Genomic DNA, 17976 nt, shown 5'->3' with positions numbered 1-17976 from the left:
TCATTGGTGGGTTAAGTCCCGATACCTCGACGTGAGGCTCGGGTAGCCTAGCAGGACACTGCAGCTTACAGCAGAAAGCCCCCGTGGGCTTGGGCTTACTTCACCTCCCATCTCAATTCCTAGATCAGCCACTCAGACAACCGGCTGCGCGGAGGAGAGAGACATGGCTGCTCCCATCAGCACTTGGTCAGGAAAGGGTACTCGTGACCAGGCCCTTTTAGAGGTTGGGTGAACGAGTGTCCAGGCTGCCTGTCCTGCTCCAGGACAGAAAGCAGATGAGAGCCTGCTGCCATCTCTGGACACAAGGAAAGCTGGTGGTCCTGGTTTCAGCCTTTGGGGCTAATAACCTGCCCCTGGGAAAAGCAGACGCCAGCGAGTCAAGATTTCTGACTGGTCGGATTAGCCACGTCATTTTTCCTTGGTCTTTGTGAGGACCGAATGAAAGGGAGCGAAGAGGTATGAGTGCGGGGGCCTTTCTGTATGAGCTGAGTTGGAAATAGAAGGGAAGATTAGAAATGTCAGGCCAGAAGCACAGGAACAAAAAGGCCCGGGTGCCTGGCTGCTTGGCTGCCTGAGGGGCAGGAGAGGCAGGACGGGCAGGAGCGCAGCACCCCAGCTGACCACTGCAGAAGGGTCTGACACAGAGCCATGGCGATAATGCCTGCTTCGTAGGCTTCTGTGAGGATCAAAACCTCACAGTATTTTCACATTCCCCACCTCAGGTCCCCAACCACAGATAGAAAGTAACTTCTTGATCCATGTGGTTGGTTGAATCCACAGATGCAAAGGGCTGACTGGAGTAGAAATACAAGTTATACACGGATTTTTTACTGTGTTCAAGGGCCAGCTGTTCTGTGAAATACATGAGTGGTTGGTTTTCAGTACGTTGATCGTGGAGTGAGGGAATGGGGTCAGTGGGCGTGTGGAGGCCTGAAGCTTCCCCTGCCGCTCCCCTGACCCTCTGCAGTCTTCCCCGAGGTCTGTACGCAGGGGAGTTCAAGGCGGGACCTCCTGGGGCTCTAGCGAGGCCTGGCTTTGCCCTCGTTGGCCCCAGACAACTCCCTGAAGCATTCTGAACCACAATTCCCACTAAATGGACAGGCCAGGCTAGATCAAAGCATTCTTCACCCAGTTCCCATAACAGGGGCTTTGACATCCTTGAGATGTGCAGTATCTTGTGTGTTTTTGTTTTGTTTTGTTTTGTTTTCGGGAGAGACTCGATATAGTTTTGTTTTGTCAGCTTCTTAGAATGATCGTGTTCATCCACACATTAAGGAGCGCTCTATTGATTTTTTGAGGTCTTTTCCAGTTCTATCAGCCAGCTATTTCTTGTTGTATATGATAGAATCTCCCCAGTTGAAACTGGCTTACACTGCAAAGGGAAGTTAATGACTGTGGGACCTGAAAAATCCCAGAGCTGGCGTGACTGGAGTCGGCGTTCAAGTAACTCTCGTCAAGATTCCGCCCTTCTGCACTTCTGGGCTCTGCCTCTCTCAGCCTTGACTTCATTCTCAGGTGTCCCACTCCCACCTTCGGGGGCCAAAGTAGCCCTCAACAGCCCCTGCCTCATGTCCTATCCCTTTTCCCCAGTAATTCCAGCAAAATTTCCAGGGCCAACTCTGATTAGCCCTACTAGGTCACGTGTTTCTCCCAGAAACCATTACTGTGGATGAGGGGAGGAGCCACTCAGGCTGGGAGCCCTGCCAGGATACCCCCTCACCCCCAGGTCTTCTCATCTGCGTGTCCCTGTCAGTGCAGCGTACTGGACAGGTGGACTGGGGCTGTTGCTCTGGTGGCCGTGCTGGGACATCTTGGGTCCTAGACCAAGTCCTGGTTCTGTAGCCCACCTTTGCTGCCATATCCACGACCCCTTGGCCTCTTCCTCCGCCGGGGCCCCTCCCGTGTATGAGGGTTCCCAGCCTGTTTGACATCACGGCTTCCTCCAGTTGGCAGGAAGCAGACTCTCAGCTCAGAGAGACAGCATCACTGCACACCACCACCGATGTGTCTTTTAAGAGCCATGTACATCACTCTGGAGAAGGGAAGGGAGGGAAATAAGTTACAGAAAAGCAATTTCCACTGACGTTTAAAAGGCAGCTATTAAAATTTTACAGCTTTATTTGCAGGGGCTTTCTGATCATCTCAGGAGTTTTTTAAATGGGGAGTCTGGTGGTAAAGGAAAATGTTCTGGGTATTTCTGGTTTCCTCCTGCCCCACTAAGCATCTTGAAAACCAAAACTGTTAAGTCTTCATAGACCAGCTTAGGGATTGCACCTACCTAAGAGGCTCTTTCTGGGTTTTTTTGAAGTATGTGTTTTTCTGTATTTGCTGTTCCTGTATATAATAACTGTTTTTCTAATCTTACTTTGCACTTTCCTAAGTGGCTTGGTAATGAGCTATGGGAATCATCAAGAACTACAGTTGCCTCTGCCCTCCCGTGTTAGTTGAGAGTCATTTAGTTGCGTGAACAAATACAAATTTAGGTCAACCTGCTTAAGTATAAAAGGAAATGTATTGCCCCGGCTGGCATATCTCCGCGGATTTAGCGCCAGCCTGGGAACCCAAGGGTTGTGTTCCAGGTCCCCAGTAGGGGGCATGCGAGAGACAACCACACATTGATATTTCTCTCCCTCTTTCTCCTTCACTTCCCCTCTCTCTAAAAATAAATAAAATCTTTTTTAAAAAAGGAAATGTATGGATTCATCGTCGGTGACAATGTATAATACATATAATGTCTTCAGGCATGGCTGGATCCAGTGCCTCTCCTAAGGTTACGAGGACCCTGTTTCCTTCCACCTCCCAGCTCTGCATTTTTCTGTGTTGATTTTAATCTCAGGGAGGATCTTAGGCTGCTTCATGTGTATATCCAACCATTTTAGCAGCCCCAAGGGAATTAATCTCTTTCCCGTAGTCCTGGCACAGGTCCTGAGGCTGGTGTTCATTGGCCAGGGGCAAGGAAGGGAGGGTACGGTGGCTTTATTCGTTAGGCCTGGATCATGTGAGCATTCCCTGATTTCTTACTATGCATGGGCAGGGTCCTTCCTGCAGGATTCCCATGGATTGAGTGGGAGAGGTGAGGCTCAGGGGGCTGACCCGGAAATGGAAATGATGTGTGAGCCCAAACAGCCAATGTGCAGGACCCTTTCCCATGTGAAGTTCACAAGGATCTGATTCTGCCCTCACCCCCAAATTGTTTCTTCCCTGGGAACACACTTCACCTTGTCCCTGTCTCAGGTCTAGCTTAGGGTTTCTTAATCTTAGGACTGTGAACCCTTGAAGGGTCCGTAGATGGAGTTCAGAGGATTGCAAAGTTGGCTGGGGAAAAAGTTACATCTTTATTTTCTCTAACATCTAACTGAAATTTAGCAGTTTCTCTCCTTCTGAATGAGGACCACAGGCCACAATTGTATGAGCTACACCTGAGACTGTCACTGCTCAAAATCAAATATTTCCATATCATATTGTAATTGTTGCAGCTATTTCCAAATTACTATAGTTATTGGATCCACAACTGAGATTTCATCATTTAAAGCATTCATAAAGAATCACGTGCATTACTGTATCTCAAATTTGGTTGTGTTTTATATATATTTGATATCTAAATATAATTGGTTTTCTTTGTAATCTTTGTGTATGGTATTTTATACATTTAAACACATGATTCTGAGAAGAAATTCACGCTCTTTTTTTTACCAGGCTGCCAGTCTAGCATGAGAATTATTAGCAACCGTTTTGGCTTCCCCAGGAGTCCCTTCGAAATTATTGAAGCTGTTCTGATTCTTGGACCCTAGAAAGTTGGCTGGTTAGGTTTCCTTCCTGGGAAGCTTCCTGGAGGAGGTGGCTGGCATTTGAGCTCGGCCTTGGCATGTGGGCAGCATCTGGATGGCAAGAGGGGCAGGTAGGCATTGTCCACCTGTGTTAGCCCTCTCTTCACTGTCTGGCCAAGTGGTCAGGGGCGGCTGTGGTGCCAGGCTGCCTGGTTTCATCCCAGCCGTATGGTGTATGTCTGTCCGGCTGGATGCCTCAGCTAGTGGGTTCCTCACCCACTCCACGCCTCGGTGTCCTGATCTGTACGTGAACGTAATAATAGTATTTATTTCTTAGCGTCGTTGAGAGAATGAAATGTGTCGGCACGTGTCTGCCAGGACAGAACCTGGCCATACGGAGTGCGAGTTATTATTTAGTGACCGTCTGTGTAGGAAGGTGCTGGATTTTCCTCTCAGATCCCATCTCCCTGACATTCCCGGCCTAAGCCGAAATGGGATAGTGATCAATATAGACAGTGGTTTCTCAGCCTGAATGCATTTATTCGTTCATGAAATATCCATTCAAATATGAACAGCTACACTAAATATTTTAAAGCATAAATTAATAATATAAAATTTCCATGAAATCCATTCAAATATGAACAGCCATTAACATTCAAAAGCATAAATTAATAATACAAAGTTACAGGTCAGGACAAGTGCTCTTTCTTTGCCACTCCTCACAAGTGTCTGAAAGAGATGTCCTCACAACGGCCTGCCCTCTGCCCCGTCACCTCCCAGTTCTCATCTCCCACCACTCACTGCCTCACTCACCTGCACCAAGCACCTGGGCCTCTTGCTGATCCTCAAATGCTCTGTGTACAAACTCCTGCCTTAGGCCCTTTGCACCGGCCATTCTGGTGACCTGGAAGTTCTTTCTCAGATAGGCACATAGCTGTAGTCCCCTGTGTTCAGGTGTCTGTCCTCTCCTCACCCTGCTCTCTGACTTCGTATTGTGTTCACTGTCTTCCTCCCCTGTGGAAGTGAATGTCTGCTCTCTGAGGACAACTTTGTCCCAGTCACTGGTGCTCCATGGGTGCCCCGCATGGAGCAGGTGTTCAGTAAATATTTGTGAAGAGAGTGGATGTGTGAATAACAGATGGGTGCTGCAACCAAAGACATAACCTCGTTTTTCCCCTCTCTGTAGATGCACGGTCTTTGATATCAGCTCTCCTGGGACCCTCAAGGGACACTAGAGTCCAGAGTACACTGAGGGTGAGTACAGTATGGCTGCTTGTTTGCTCAGATTTTACAACTGGTACACTTAAGCTTCTTTATTATTAAAGAAAATTATTCGAAAGAGTGTCAAGGGAAAGATGGACGTCTCCTTCACTGCCTCTCTGTACCTACAAGTGTAATATCTCTCGGAGGTAACGATATCAGAAGTCGGGTGGGTGTCCCGCCAGCCCTCCTCCTGTTCAAGAACATTTCCACGTACACGCACACACTATTTTAGTTTGCCTTACGGAGGAGAGGGCCGTGCCGTACCGCTGCCTGTGCAGCGGTTTCCCGCCGTCTCCCACAGTAGTGTGCCTTGGAAGTCTTTGTTCAGAGCGTACATCACTGTGTCAGTCTTTTCTCTCTTGTTAACTTTTAAATTCATTTTTTCTTAATTTATAGAAAGTAAACTTCTCTCTGTGGCACACAGTGTGTGTGACTGTCACCGCAGTCGTGGTGGAGAGCGGCCCCGTCGCCCACCTGTGCGGGTGTGATCTGCATAGACCAAAGTGTGGTGGAGTGTTCCCACACAGTTAAAACATGTCAATATTGTACATACCTGTAATATGGAAAGTTCGACCATGGTATGTGTGGGTTTCTGGGGGATTTGCTAGTGAACACCCTCTTTTGTTTCCTTGGGATAGAGCGTAAGCAGGCGAGTGGCCTCGGAGTGTGTGGCTTTCCCACTGGCGTGGGGCACCAGCCTTCGCTGGCAGGACGTGATGAGGGTGCTTAGGAGGCGTTGTCTGGTCCTTGAAGCACCAAGAGACACTAACAGCGTCTTTTGGACAGCAGAACATTCTGGTGTCCAGACTGTGGATGGCGGGCAGTGACGTTGGCTCAGTGCAGAGACCGGCCACTTGAGCTTTGGGAACTGAGTGCAGCTGCACGGTCCCTTCTCTCTTGACTCCTCCCTGGGCCCCACCACACTCCCTCCTCCTGGCCGTCTCCAAGGCTCTGCCTGGATCCCAGGAGCTTGTTTGTGGGACAGCCTCCAGGGGCCAGATTTTCATCGAAGGATGCTTTTCAGCACAGTTTTTCATGAACTTTTATATTCTGGAGGAATTTGAGATTTACAGAAGAGTTGCAAAAATAGTACAGAGAATTTACAAACATATAACCATCACCCAGTTTCCCCTAATATTCCCATTTTGTATAAGTTTAGCACAACTATCAAAAGCGGGGAATTAACCCTGGTCCAGTAGTATGAACTGCATGACCGGTTTCAGTCAGGCTTCACTCGTGTTCCCACTGATGTCCTTTTCTGTCTCAAGACCCTGTCCGGGGTCCCGTGCGGCAGGTACCTCCTTAATCGCCTCCAGTGCGTAACAGTTCCTCAGCCTTTTCCTTGGAAGAGGCCGACTCTGCTGTTTGTAAAAGGTTTCCGTTTCGGTTTGTCTCGTGTTTTCTCATGACTGGATGGAGGCTGTGCGTTATTTGGCGGAACACTACAGCGGTCGTGTGCCCTTTCCAGGGCGCGGACCAGGGGGTCCGTGGTGTTCGTGTGTGTTCCCACTGGTGCCGTGAACCCGCGTTGCTTGTTGCGGTGCTGCTGCTGGGTTTCTCCACCGTGAAGCAACTGTCTTTCCCTCTGCAATTGACAGCTATCTTGGGGGAGGTACTTTGAGACAATGCGTATTTCTCCTCACTCCCACTAATTTTGGCACAGAGGTGACTCTTAACCTGCAAGTTACTATCATTATCATGGTATTTCCCTAATGGTAATTTTTGTATGTTCCTCATTCCTTCTGCATTTATTAATTGTCCACATAATGAATTCTGAAAGGAAGACCTGTTCCTTCTCATTTATTTCAGCTTTTGGTTATTAACATATTTTCTGTATGGCTTCAGAGATACCCATTTCATTCTAGCACATTCTCAGTTAATGTGGTGAAAAGCCCCAAGTTCTGAGCTGAATTTCTAGTATCACCTCCCAGGCTTCAGGAAAACCAGCATTTTTTCTACATGGTAAACCTTAGGGAACTGGAAAGCAGGAACTAGGGTTTCATTTGGTCGTGCATTTGCTTCAGAACAAGTGAATGCAGGATCAGGTGTCTGGGGACCAGTAGCTACAGAGATGAGTAAAGCAGGAAGGGGCCTGGCTGGGAGTCACCAGGGGCGACTTTAGACAAGTTGATCTGGGAAGGTCTCTCTGAGGAGACCCTGAGTGGAGGGAGTCAGTCAGGTGCACAGCCTAACCTTCCACCTCCCAGTGGGAGATATAAATGAATTCTCCCATTCCGGATCAGGGTTTCGGGATTCATGAAATCCCGAACAGAGAAATGTGTCCCCTCTGAGGGGCAGCTCCTGCGCACCTGTACCTCATTTGTTGCCCTGCGGAAATGCCAAGTACTGCCAGATCTTCTGATAGCTTTCCCCAATAAAAGACAGAAATGAGGTATTCTTGCTAATCTGTCAAACCCAAATTATGTCAGATAATTTTTAGTGGTATGTGGATGAATATATATTTTGTGTGTTCTCATTGTATTTATTTATTGAGTTACTTTTGTAGCAAAGGATTTCTATTTTGCATTTTGGTGTGAATGCAAATTCCCTTAAAATATGTGCACATATGTGTAAGTGTAAAAGTGAGTTGATTTAAAGAAAATACTGAGTAAATAATCGTACAGATGGGATATAGGTGCAGCTGAAAAGGAAGGGCGGAACAGAGTGGCCGGGCCTTGGTGCGCACTGTCCTGGCTCGGCCTTTCACTCTTTCTCCGCAAGATCTGGGGTTCTCACTGGGAACCTGACCTGAGTTTGGCAAACGAACCATGGACATGTGCCTCAAGCCGTCTGTGTCATGGTGGGTGCATCAGCCAGGAATGCTTTCAGCTGCAAGAACAGACAACCCAACTCACAGAAGCTTAAACAAATGAGGACTGAGTTCCTTCCCATCACACTAAACCTGGAGATAACGTGGCTGGTATTAGTCAGGAGGCCAAATGATGTTCAGGCTGGAATCTCCTATTCTCCTGGCCTTCCCCTCATGGTTCTATGGTTATTGCTGCAGTTCCAACCAGAACAGAGGAGGGGAGACTTAACTCCAGCAGCTCTGGGCTGGGCTGCTCAAGCACTCCCAGAATCCCCCCAGAAGATCCCACTTATATCTCGTTAGCCAGAAATGGGTCACATGCTCCTCCCTGGCTCCAAGGACAGTGGGAAATTTCAGCTTCTCCTGAGGAGGAAGTCAGAGAAAAGGGGAATTGAGAGTGTCAGTTGGGTTGGCAGCCAGCAACATCTGGCTCCACAGGGGAAGAAAACCAGTAATAATTAGCATTAGTGGGCGCTGACTGTGCCAGGCCCAGCCGTAAGCCCTTTTACGCGCATGATCTCATTCTGTCCTTACACCCAGGCTGTGACGTCACCGCTGTGATCTCCCCATAGGAGTGACTTGGAAACTGAGGCACAGAGTGGTAAAGCCACTTCCCAAGTAGAGAAGCTGGGGCAGGAACCTTTGCAGTGTGTCCTCACAGCCCTGACTCTCGGCCACTACGCTTCACTGCCTCATGAGAGGTTCTGGGCACCCTGACGACTGACTGCCTAGCTGGCCTCAGCTGAAATTCTTCCAGCAAGGGAGGGGGAGGGCAGTGTATTTTGCTTTGGGGAAATTTTGATTATTAAAAACTTTCCCTACGAATTACATCTGCTTTGTGTAACTACCTCTCACTGGCTCTGGTTTGGTCCTGGTGAGCAGCACCAGCACTTGTCATCCTGGCAACCCTTTGTGGCTCCCAAGTAGCTAAGAAGACTTCTCTTGACCTCCCTTTCTCAAACAAATTATACCTGTGCTTTTCATTATTCTTCCCAAAATGAGGCTTCCTGCCTGGGGGTTCCTTCTTTCTTGGGGCTCCGCTGGTTGACTCCACACATTTAATTTGCACCTCTCCTGTGCCCGTCGCTGTGGTGCTGAGGCGGAGGTGAGGTAGCCTCATGCCCGGTGGGTCCTGCACTCATCGTGCTTTTCATTCAATGAAGGAGGCGGGCCCTCAATGATATCCCGGTGTGGTCAGCCAGGGGGACAGTGGGAGCCCAGAGGAGGTGCCCAGCCCTGCTTGAGGATCAGGGAGGGCTCCTGCAAGCATCTTTGGGCCTTAGAAGAAGAAGAATATAGATGCATCAAATAACAGCTTTTTGTTTCTGAACCTCCACTCCCTTCCTCTGTAAAATGAAGGATTTGGGCTTAGGGTTCCATCTATCCATTCAACAAACACTGACTGGGCATATCCCATTTTTTGACTTACAGGGATAGCCTCCTGGAAGGGTGGTGCCCTGGGAGCTTCTGTTCCTGCTAAGGTTGTCTTGAGAATGAGAAGGTGACTCTGAGTGTCAGGTACTTAGAGCAGTACCTGGCACAGAGTCGTCACATCGTAGAGGAGATGGCGGCAACACCAGGGACTTACCTTCATTAGCCCCACTACATGTCAGAGCTAAGGCAGCTTAGTCACCAGCCCACAAGATAGTAAACTTTTAGCTGCTGCTGTCGAGGTGGTTTATTCCCCAAGCTTTCATGGTGCCTGAATATGGCAGAACTGGGCTTTGGAAACAGGGCTTGTATAGTTGAAGCCCGGGCCAGAAATTTTGCAGAAGACAGGAGTTTCTTTGCTCTGTTTAGAAACCCACAGCCGTCATCCTCCCAGTCCCCTTTCCAGCTAGTCCTTGGGCCTCTCGGCACTGGCCACTAGCACATGGACTGCCCTTGACCTCTGTGGCAGAATGCATAGATGCTCTGCTCAGCCCATCAGTCGAGTCCCAAATCCGACCTGACAGTATGATTTATTCTCTGGGATGGAGCTGGGAGGGCGGAGCCCCAGTAGGTGATTCCACAGAAAGGCTGTCAGCACGAATTAGTCTAGAGCCTTCATACACCCTTGCTGTTTCAGCTTCCTCTAGTAATAGAGCTTTCCAGGGTATTAGGGCTTCTGAGCTGCCTCCTCCCATCCCCAGGGGCTGGCAAGACTTCGCTGTGATCCCTTAAGGAGCTGTGTTTTATGAGGACCTCTGAGGCAAGCTCTGTCTGCAGGGAGCCAGGGCTCTGCATCCTTTCATCTGCTGCATCAGGAATTGAAAGTGGTGATTCCCCTGACTTAACAATGGTTTGTTTGACTTAACGGTTTTCTCAGCTTAACAGTGGTGCAACAGTGATACACATTCTGTAGAAACCATACTCCAAATTTTGAATTGTGATCTTTTCCGGGGCTGGCAATAGATGGTAAGATGCTCTTGTGGTACTGAACAGCGCAGGGTGGTGATTTTACCCAGTGATAGGCTAATGGAAGTGTAGGTGAGGCTGAGCTGTTGTGTTTGGTAGATTAGGTTTAATAATGCATTTTTGACGCACAGTATCTTCGACTTAGGCTGGATGTATAGGGGCGTGACCCATCATAAGTCGAGGAGCATCTGCAGTTGTTCTGTCTGCCCCCCTCATCCTTTCAAGGAGGTTCAGTACCGGCAGCAGGAAGCCACTGCCTGCTCCTCACCTCCCAGTCTCCAGTCACAATTCCTCCCGCTGCCTTCATTTATTCCCAGGACTGCCACGGATGAGCAGGATTCTACTGCAGGAACAAATTAGCCCTGAAATCCTTGAGGTTGGGACACAACAAATGTCAATTTCTTACTCATGGCATAAGGCAGATCAGAGTGGGGCTTCACCTTATACATCAGGGACCCAGGCTAACAGTCTCCCTGTCTTAAAGCCTCATGACCAGAAGATATAGCCTCCGGGGTCACAACAGCAGGACAGGAGACCTAGAAGGTCATACAGCAGAAATTAGCGACACAGTTCACTTGCACTCACCCCTTGAACTAGTTGCATGGCCCTACCAACCTGCAAGGGACTGAAAACGTGGGGGACACATGGGTATTCAATGGGCAGTGAACATCCTGGCCTCAAGAGACATGTGGTTTTTATTAGCCATCTACTGTGTGCCATGTCTTCTGGGGCTCTGGAAATACAAAGGGTTTCCTGCCTTCCTGGAGCTCATAGTTCAGTGGAGGAACTAGATCTAAGTAAGTAACAGAAGCAGCTCTGTACTTACTTCTGTGCTAAGTGCCCTGATGGAGGAGCTGTGAGAGCATATCCGGGGGGGCCTGGTGTGTTTGGACCGGCCGGGAGATGTCTGTCAGGAGGACGGCCATTGGAGAGGAGGCCTGAAGGATGAGCAGGCCTTCCCGGCAGAGGGAACCGCACCGGCAGAGTCCCGGATGTGGGGAGGAGCTGGACCCTGAAGCAAGGGGAAGACGGCGCAACTGCGTGATCGCGGTGGGCAGACTGGGAAGGGTCTGCTTGGCTGTGGGGCAGAGTTTGGTATTTGTAAGAGTTAAATGATCCCAGTCTTTTTTTTTTTTAAGATTTTATTTATTTATTTATTTTCAGGGAGAGGGGAAGGGAAGGAGAGAAACATCAGTGTGTGAAGGGAAACATCAATTAGTTGCCTCTCCCACACCCTGACTGGGGACCTGGCCCACAACCCAGGCATGTGCCCTGACCAGGACTCAAATCAGTGAGCTTTCGGTTCACAGGCGGGCACTCCATCCACTGAGCCACACCAGCCAGGGCAAGCTCGGTCGTTCTGTCAGTGACTGCTGAGGTCCCGCTCTTTGGCAGGCAGTGTTTCAGGTACTAGGGACGGAGCAGTGAACAAGACAGACAAATACCCCTGCTCATGGAGCTGGCATTCTAGAAGAGGGAGACAGACAAGAAGAAAAACAATTAAGGCCATTTTACTTGGTGAAAAAAGTTATGACCAGTAAATAGGGTAATTTAACAGAGAACATATAGTTTAGGTGTTTTGGACTTACATGTAACGGAAAACCCCCTTTGTGTTGGCTTAAACCATCAGGGTATGGGTGGGCTGCCCAACTCCAAGTCCAGGGGTCCTTCAGGCCTCTTTCCAGACTGATGACATGACAGCTCAACAGTGGCATTGAGGACCCAGATTTATTCTGCTCACAGCTCTGCTGTCTGTGATGCTGCCTTCAGCCTAAGGCAGGTCCCTTGCACGGTCATAGGCGGTAGTTAGGGACACTACAGGAAGTCTCAGGTGGGAACAGAGCATGTTTCAAACTTTGCGTGCCCACTTTTGTGGGCAGCGAATTGTAGGTCCAGTGGGAAAGCAGAGAGGAGGCAGCTGCCATGGTCCAGATGGAGGACAGGCCCGGGCGAGGGCAGTGGGGCGAATGGGTGCAGGTCAGGAGGCGGACTGGACAGGGCTTGCTAACAGCACAGCTGCTCCAAGGGGGGATGCCCAGCCGCGGACGTCCACCGTGTCCTTGTCTTCTGCGTGTAGGAGTCGTGGCGTGGCGCACATTTGCGTTTTACATGCTTGGAGAAATCTTGCAGGAAAGAAGCCAGCTTCTTTGACTGTGGAACCTTTGTATTTTCTAAAAGACACTCACTAACATGGTCTGTAGAAAGGTTTGAACATTTTTGCTTTGATAACTATTCTCATTGTTGCTGCACATTAGAGTCTCGTGGGAGCTTTAGGAAACTCCCAGGCCTGGCCCCACCTCAGGCCGATTCATTAGACTCGCCGAGGGTGGACCGAGCGTGCAATGTTCTCCTAAAGCCTCCCCAGCTGTTTCCCGGGCGCGGCGGAGGACGGGGACTGCCACTTCATCGAGTCCTTGGGCTGGTTTCATGTTCTAAAGCTGTACTGTTTGCTTCCATGTCTGATTGTCTAAGTCACATTAACTTGTTTACAAAAAGAAATCAAAGGACCCAGAATCCTGCAAGATAATCACTTCTGCAAGCTAATATGTACCTTTCAGTCTTTTTAATACTTGTACTTAAAAAATACCATGCGTCCCAAAGCAAGGTGATTTCCCACCCTTCGAAAGAGATTTTTTAAAAACCGGGGCCCCGTTTGAAATGTTTGACACTTGCCTTTGAGTCAGTCAGATTAATCATTCCGTTCTGAAAAGTAAACGACAGTCCAGGGAAACTCAGTGTCCTGCAGCACAGCCGCACTTTCCTTCCAGGCCGTTTTCGGTGTGGCCTCGCACGCTCTTTCGTCCGGTTTCAGAATTCCAGTTTAAGTGCCCCTCTGTATACAGTGAAACTTCCATCGGGTATTTTGTTTAAATTAAATGAATATTGCTTGTAGTTATTGTTCCCGTCTTGCTTTCTAAAGGAATCTTTAAAGAGCCTGTTTAAGTGACTTACAACACTCGGAGTTGTGAGGTCCGTCCCTCGGGAATGGTTCCTGGGTCTGTTACAGCGCAGGCCTTCTCTTCTCTTTCACTGTCGCCAAACCAGCCTTGTTTCAAGTCTTTAGAAGCTAATGACTTTCTTAAAGAGTACTTTGTTCAAAGTAAAATAGTATGAAAACTCTGAAAGACAGCTATTATTCTGAGGATCATGTCGGGGCAAATATCCTGCTTTATATTTGGGTAGGTCTTGCCTTAAAAATAAATAAATTAGATTAAGCACACACAATTAACTCAATGGTGTTTGACTGTCCTTCCAGGAGCGATAACTAGTTGGAGAGAATGAGTTCTAAGACTTTCCCAGCCTAATTCATTCATTCGTTCACTCAGCAGTGATTAATTTCCTGTCAGCTACCCTAAGAACCAGTATAGGGGGCAGTAGTAAAGTGGCTTGTGTTGGTATCCACACCCACTCCTACCTGTCAGAGTGTGGCCAAGACCTGCCTGGGCCTCAGTCTCCCCATCTATAAAACGAATAGCTGTGGGGATTCGGGGAGATTCGGGTTTGACAGAGACCCACAGTCCCTGGAGGAACGTGCTCCAAATGGACCGATTGTCTTCGCTGCAGAAATACCCGTGTGCTGACCACGCCCCCAGACCTTACCCGGGCGCAGGCTCCTGGTTGCCTTCCCAAAACCCGGATTATCTGGAACTCTGAGATATGTCTGGCCTAATACGTTAGAAAGAGATTACACAGCTGTATGTATAAAGTACTCAGCATAGTGCCTGGCACATAATAAATGCTGTATAAATATTAATTATTGTTATTATTATTATTATTTAAAGTACCTCATCATCCTTAATCATCATCATGGCAATGCATATGGTAACCACACTGAGATACCATTATACACCCAGCTCAGTGGCTAACGTAAAAGAACATGGGAGGAGATGAGGTCAGAGAATGACATGTGAAGCCTTGTAGGGACAGAGGCCTTTTCTCCCATGTGCAGTTGGGAGGGTTCTGAGCAGAGGAGGAAGGCGACCTGACTCACATTAACAGAGGCCCTCTGGCTGTGTGTGGGAGCCAGGGTGGGAGCCAGGAAATCAGGGAGGAAGCTCCTGCTGTGTCCTCAGTTGAGGCAGAAGCTGGGGGTGGGGAGGGGGGCAGGGAGGTGAGTGGATCTTAATCATAGTTTGAAGGTGGAGTTGGCAGTAAGGGCGAATGGGCCGGGTGTTGGTGTGGCAGAGACGGAGAGAGAGGTAGAGGAAAGCACCACAGGTTTGACCTGAACACCAGGTGAACAGCAAGGGCATTGTGTTGAGCACCAGAAAGGTTTGCGAGGAGAAGGTGAAGCTGCTGTGAAGAATCAAGTCTGGAGTCCAGAGGAGAGGTCCAGGCTGGAGAAGGAAATGTGAGAGTCCTCAGGAAAGGGAGGGGTATTTACAGCCAGGGGCCAAATGATATCACCCAGGGAGGGTGTGGGTTGGGAAGAGAAAGGCTGTCTGGAGAGATGGTTGTCAGGAACCGGCAGAGGGGGCCCCGTGGGGGTGCTGGGAGGGAGGAGACCGAGAGAACACGGAGCCGTGAGGCCCACTGAGGAAGGAGGTGAGGGCCCCGAGGGGACGCTAGGTCAGTGGATATAAGGGACAAACAGCGGATGGGATCAGGTTCAAGAGCAGTGAGGCTTTTTAAATATTTTATAGCAGTTTTAGGTTTATAGAAAATCATAAAGTACAGAGTTCCACAAACTCCCTTTGTCCCTACCACCCAGTTTCTCTATTACTTCCAAATGTGGTACATTTGTTCCAACTGATGAACCAGTATTGAAACATCATTAGCAACTGAGGCCCATAGTTCTTAGGGTTCACTCTGTGTTCTCCGTGGGTATGGATTTTGACAACTGCGGACGGACGTCCTCCGTTACAGTGTCATGCAGAGTGGCGCCCCAGCCCTGAGGCTCCTCTGTGCTCTACCTGGTCCTCCCCCCACACCCCCGACAACTGCTCCTCTTTTTCCTGAGCAGAGACAGGGCCTTGTGTCCGTGTCTCCAGTGCTCAGTCCGTGCCTGATGCACAGGAACGCACTGAAGACGTGTCAAGTTAATGTCTTCCCGGACTGGGAAGGGGCCAGAGCTGGGAGGGGCCCAGGGTGTGGCAGAAGTGGGTTCTGTGCACCTGGGCTCCTGTTCCCCCTGGTGGGCTTCTCCCTCCCTCCTTCCTGAGTACTGGGGATAATGGGAACCGTCCCCCAGAATCTGGGTACACCCCAATTAACCATTTACCAAATGCCTGCAGGCAGGGCTCACACGGCTTCCCCATCTGTGGAATGGGATAGTGACAGGCTTGACCTCAGAGCTGCTGTCACAAGTCGGAGATAATGCTGTGAAGCCCTGTAGGCGTTTAATAAACGTGAGCTGTTGTTAAAAGTGATATCATTACCATTATTCTGACTTCATGGCACTCACCTTCTAGTGGGGGAGACAAGGATCAAATAATCATTCAAATAACCACACAATTTAACTGGTAATTAAACTCTCAAGAGAAAGTCCAAAGTGCCTTGAGAATAGCAAGGCTGGAGGTGGGGGGTCTTACTAAAGGCTGGGGTGAGGTAGGGAGGGTCCAGGGAGGCTCTTCTGAAGAAGTGACCTGCAAACCTGCACTTGAATGAGAAATAGGAACTTTCCCGGAGGTGTTTGGTCAGGGAGAAGAGCGGTACGAAGGCCCTGGGGTGTTGTGAGCAGAGGATAGTGTGCCCTGAGCAGAGTGATGGGGGGGAAAGTTCAGCAGGCTGGTCATACTGGGCCTGGTGAGCCCTCAGCAAAAATTAGGACTTTCTTCCCAGGCCCCCTGAGCACCACAGAAGTGTTTGAAGAGAAGCAATGGATGGTCTGGGTTTTTTATAGACTCCTCTTGGGCACTTTCAAGCCTGGTGTCCTGACTTCCTTCGTCCCCTTGGACGGTTTGTACCAACTGCTGCAAGCCAGGACCAGGTCAGAGACTCTAGCCTGCCCCGCGGCACCTTGAAGTGCTGTGTGTCATCTGACCTCTCTTGGTCTGCAGAGGTGAAGGGAGCTTTGCGGAAGGTAGAAGGAGCCCTGGTTCTACACTCCATCCCTAGGAAGGAAGCAACATGGTGATCAATCGCAGGCCACTGGGCGGCCTGCAGAACAGGTCACCACCTTGCTGCCTGCCTCTTCCTTGAAAAGATGGGGCATTGCTGACTCATGATTTAGTCCTCTCAGAGAAGAGACCCCAACAGCCCTGCAAAGGTGGTCTCATTTACTCCCATTTACTCCCAGGCCTGAAGCTCCCAACAGCACCCCTTCCCCACCCAGTTTCCTGTTTCTTTTGTAAGATGCCAGCAAATAATGCTTCTCTCAGTTCCCTCTTCTCGGCAAGGCCCTGGAGATGGGCGGGACAGGGCGGGGAGGGGAGTTTCCAGATACCACTGTCCTTTTAGCACTACAAAGGAAACGGCTGTTTTACAGGCCAAGAGTTTGGGGCTCAGGTGCCTCAGCCCCTTAGCAAGAACTCAGATGAGTCAGCCAGCCCAGCTCCAGCCTGGGAATGGGGTCAGACACCCCGGTGGAAAGAGGCCCAGGTACCCTGAGAAGCCCCTCTGATCCTTCACCCCGTCATCTCCTCTGCTGCAGGCGCCCCTGCGGTTGCTGGGTACACGGAGAGCCTTACTGGCCCTTCCTCTGCTGTGCCCACAGCAGCCCAGTACCAGAGCAAGTTGGGCCCTGACCCCAAGGGAAGGGGTGCCCTCCCTTCCAAGCTCTTGGGCACGTTGTGTCTCAACACATCCACAGAACTTGTCACTGTGCCTTCTCAGAACTGCTACTTGGGTGGTCAAGGGGTTCTTACAGACTCGGAACAGATGGCTTCCCATCCAGGCCTGTTACTTGCTGCTCAGCGTGTTACGGGTATTGACTCACTCAATCCTCTCAACACCCCTGTGAGGTAGGTACTATCCAGTTTTACATATGAGGAAACTGAGGCACAGGCCAGTCATGTCAGTTGTTTGAGCCGCACAGCTAGGGAGGGGGTGGAGGAGTCCGGATGTGGGTCCGTGCCGCCCGCTTCGCGGTCACTGTGCCGCACTCCTGTCCGCCCACCCTTCTGACCCGCACACACTCCTTATCACATTACCCTGTTTGTTTTCTTCTTAGCACGGATCATAATCAGCTTGTGGGTTTGCGTATTGCCTTCTCTACCCTTTAGCGTGTCAGCTCCTATTTGGTAACACGAACTGTATGTCTTCTTTATTGCTGTAAACCCGGCATCTAGAACAGTACCTGGTACACGGGAGCTGCTCGGTACATTATCTGTTGGACAAATTAACCAGAGTTGCCAGTGATAAGAATGTGGAGAAACGGGGCCCCTCGTGCTTTGCTGGTGGGAATATCAAGTGGAACAGCCTCTCTGGAGAGCAGGTTGACAGTTGCTTAAAAGTGAGGTATGCTGCTCTAACAGGGCCCGGCCGGGGCACTGTTGGCCATTTGTCTCCTAGGAGTGAGACTCCTGTTCACACGAAAACCCGTTCACGATCGTTCATAGCAGCTTTATTCACTGTAGCCAAAATCAGGAGGCAGGCTGCCTGTCCCTCGGCAGAGGAAGCGTTAAACAAAGTGTGGTGCGTCCGTGGCGTGGAGTACTGCTCACCAAGGAAAGGGAGCGAACTGTCGGTGCAGGCAACGGTTCGCATGCACCCAAGGAAGTCAGGCTGAGGGAAGAAAGCCGATCCCAAGCAGTTACATACAGGATGATTCCTTTTATATTACATTTTTAACTGGCAAAG

The 17976-nt window shown here is 49.7% G+C and overlaps 1 protein-coding gene across 10 annotated transcripts in view; it reads left to right on the top strand.

Annotated features, from left to right (window-relative positions):
• SIPA1L3 (signal induced proliferation associated 1 like 3) overlaps positions 1-17976 on the top strand; it is a 238064-nt gene that overhangs the window by 93888 nt on the left and 126200 nt on the right. For 7 of the 10 annotated variants that reach the window (XM_053667554.1, XM_037141857.2, XM_053667547.1 and 4 more), the window contains exon 2: positions 4954-5021. The exons of 2 other annotated variants lie outside the window; for them this stretch is intronic. The gene's annotated coding sequence lies outside the window, so the exon portion shown is untranslated. Of the gene's footprint in view, positions 1-4953; positions 5022-16717; positions 17139-17976 lie in introns of those variants that run through there. One more of the 10 variants, XM_053667552.1, reaches the window with a different exon arrangement.

This window comes from Artibeus jamaicensis, unplaced genomic scaffold (genome assembly GCF_021234435.1).
Source record: "Artibeus jamaicensis isolate MK-2021 breed Jamaican fruit bat unplaced genomic scaffold, CSHL_Jam_final contig_47, whole genome shotgun sequence".
In the NCBI taxonomy this organism is placed as follows: Eukaryota; Metazoa; Chordata; class Mammalia; order Chiroptera; family Phyllostomidae; genus Artibeus; species Artibeus jamaicensis.
Note: the sequence above shows the minus strand (reverse complement) of the source record. Positions and strands in the feature narration are given on the sequence as shown.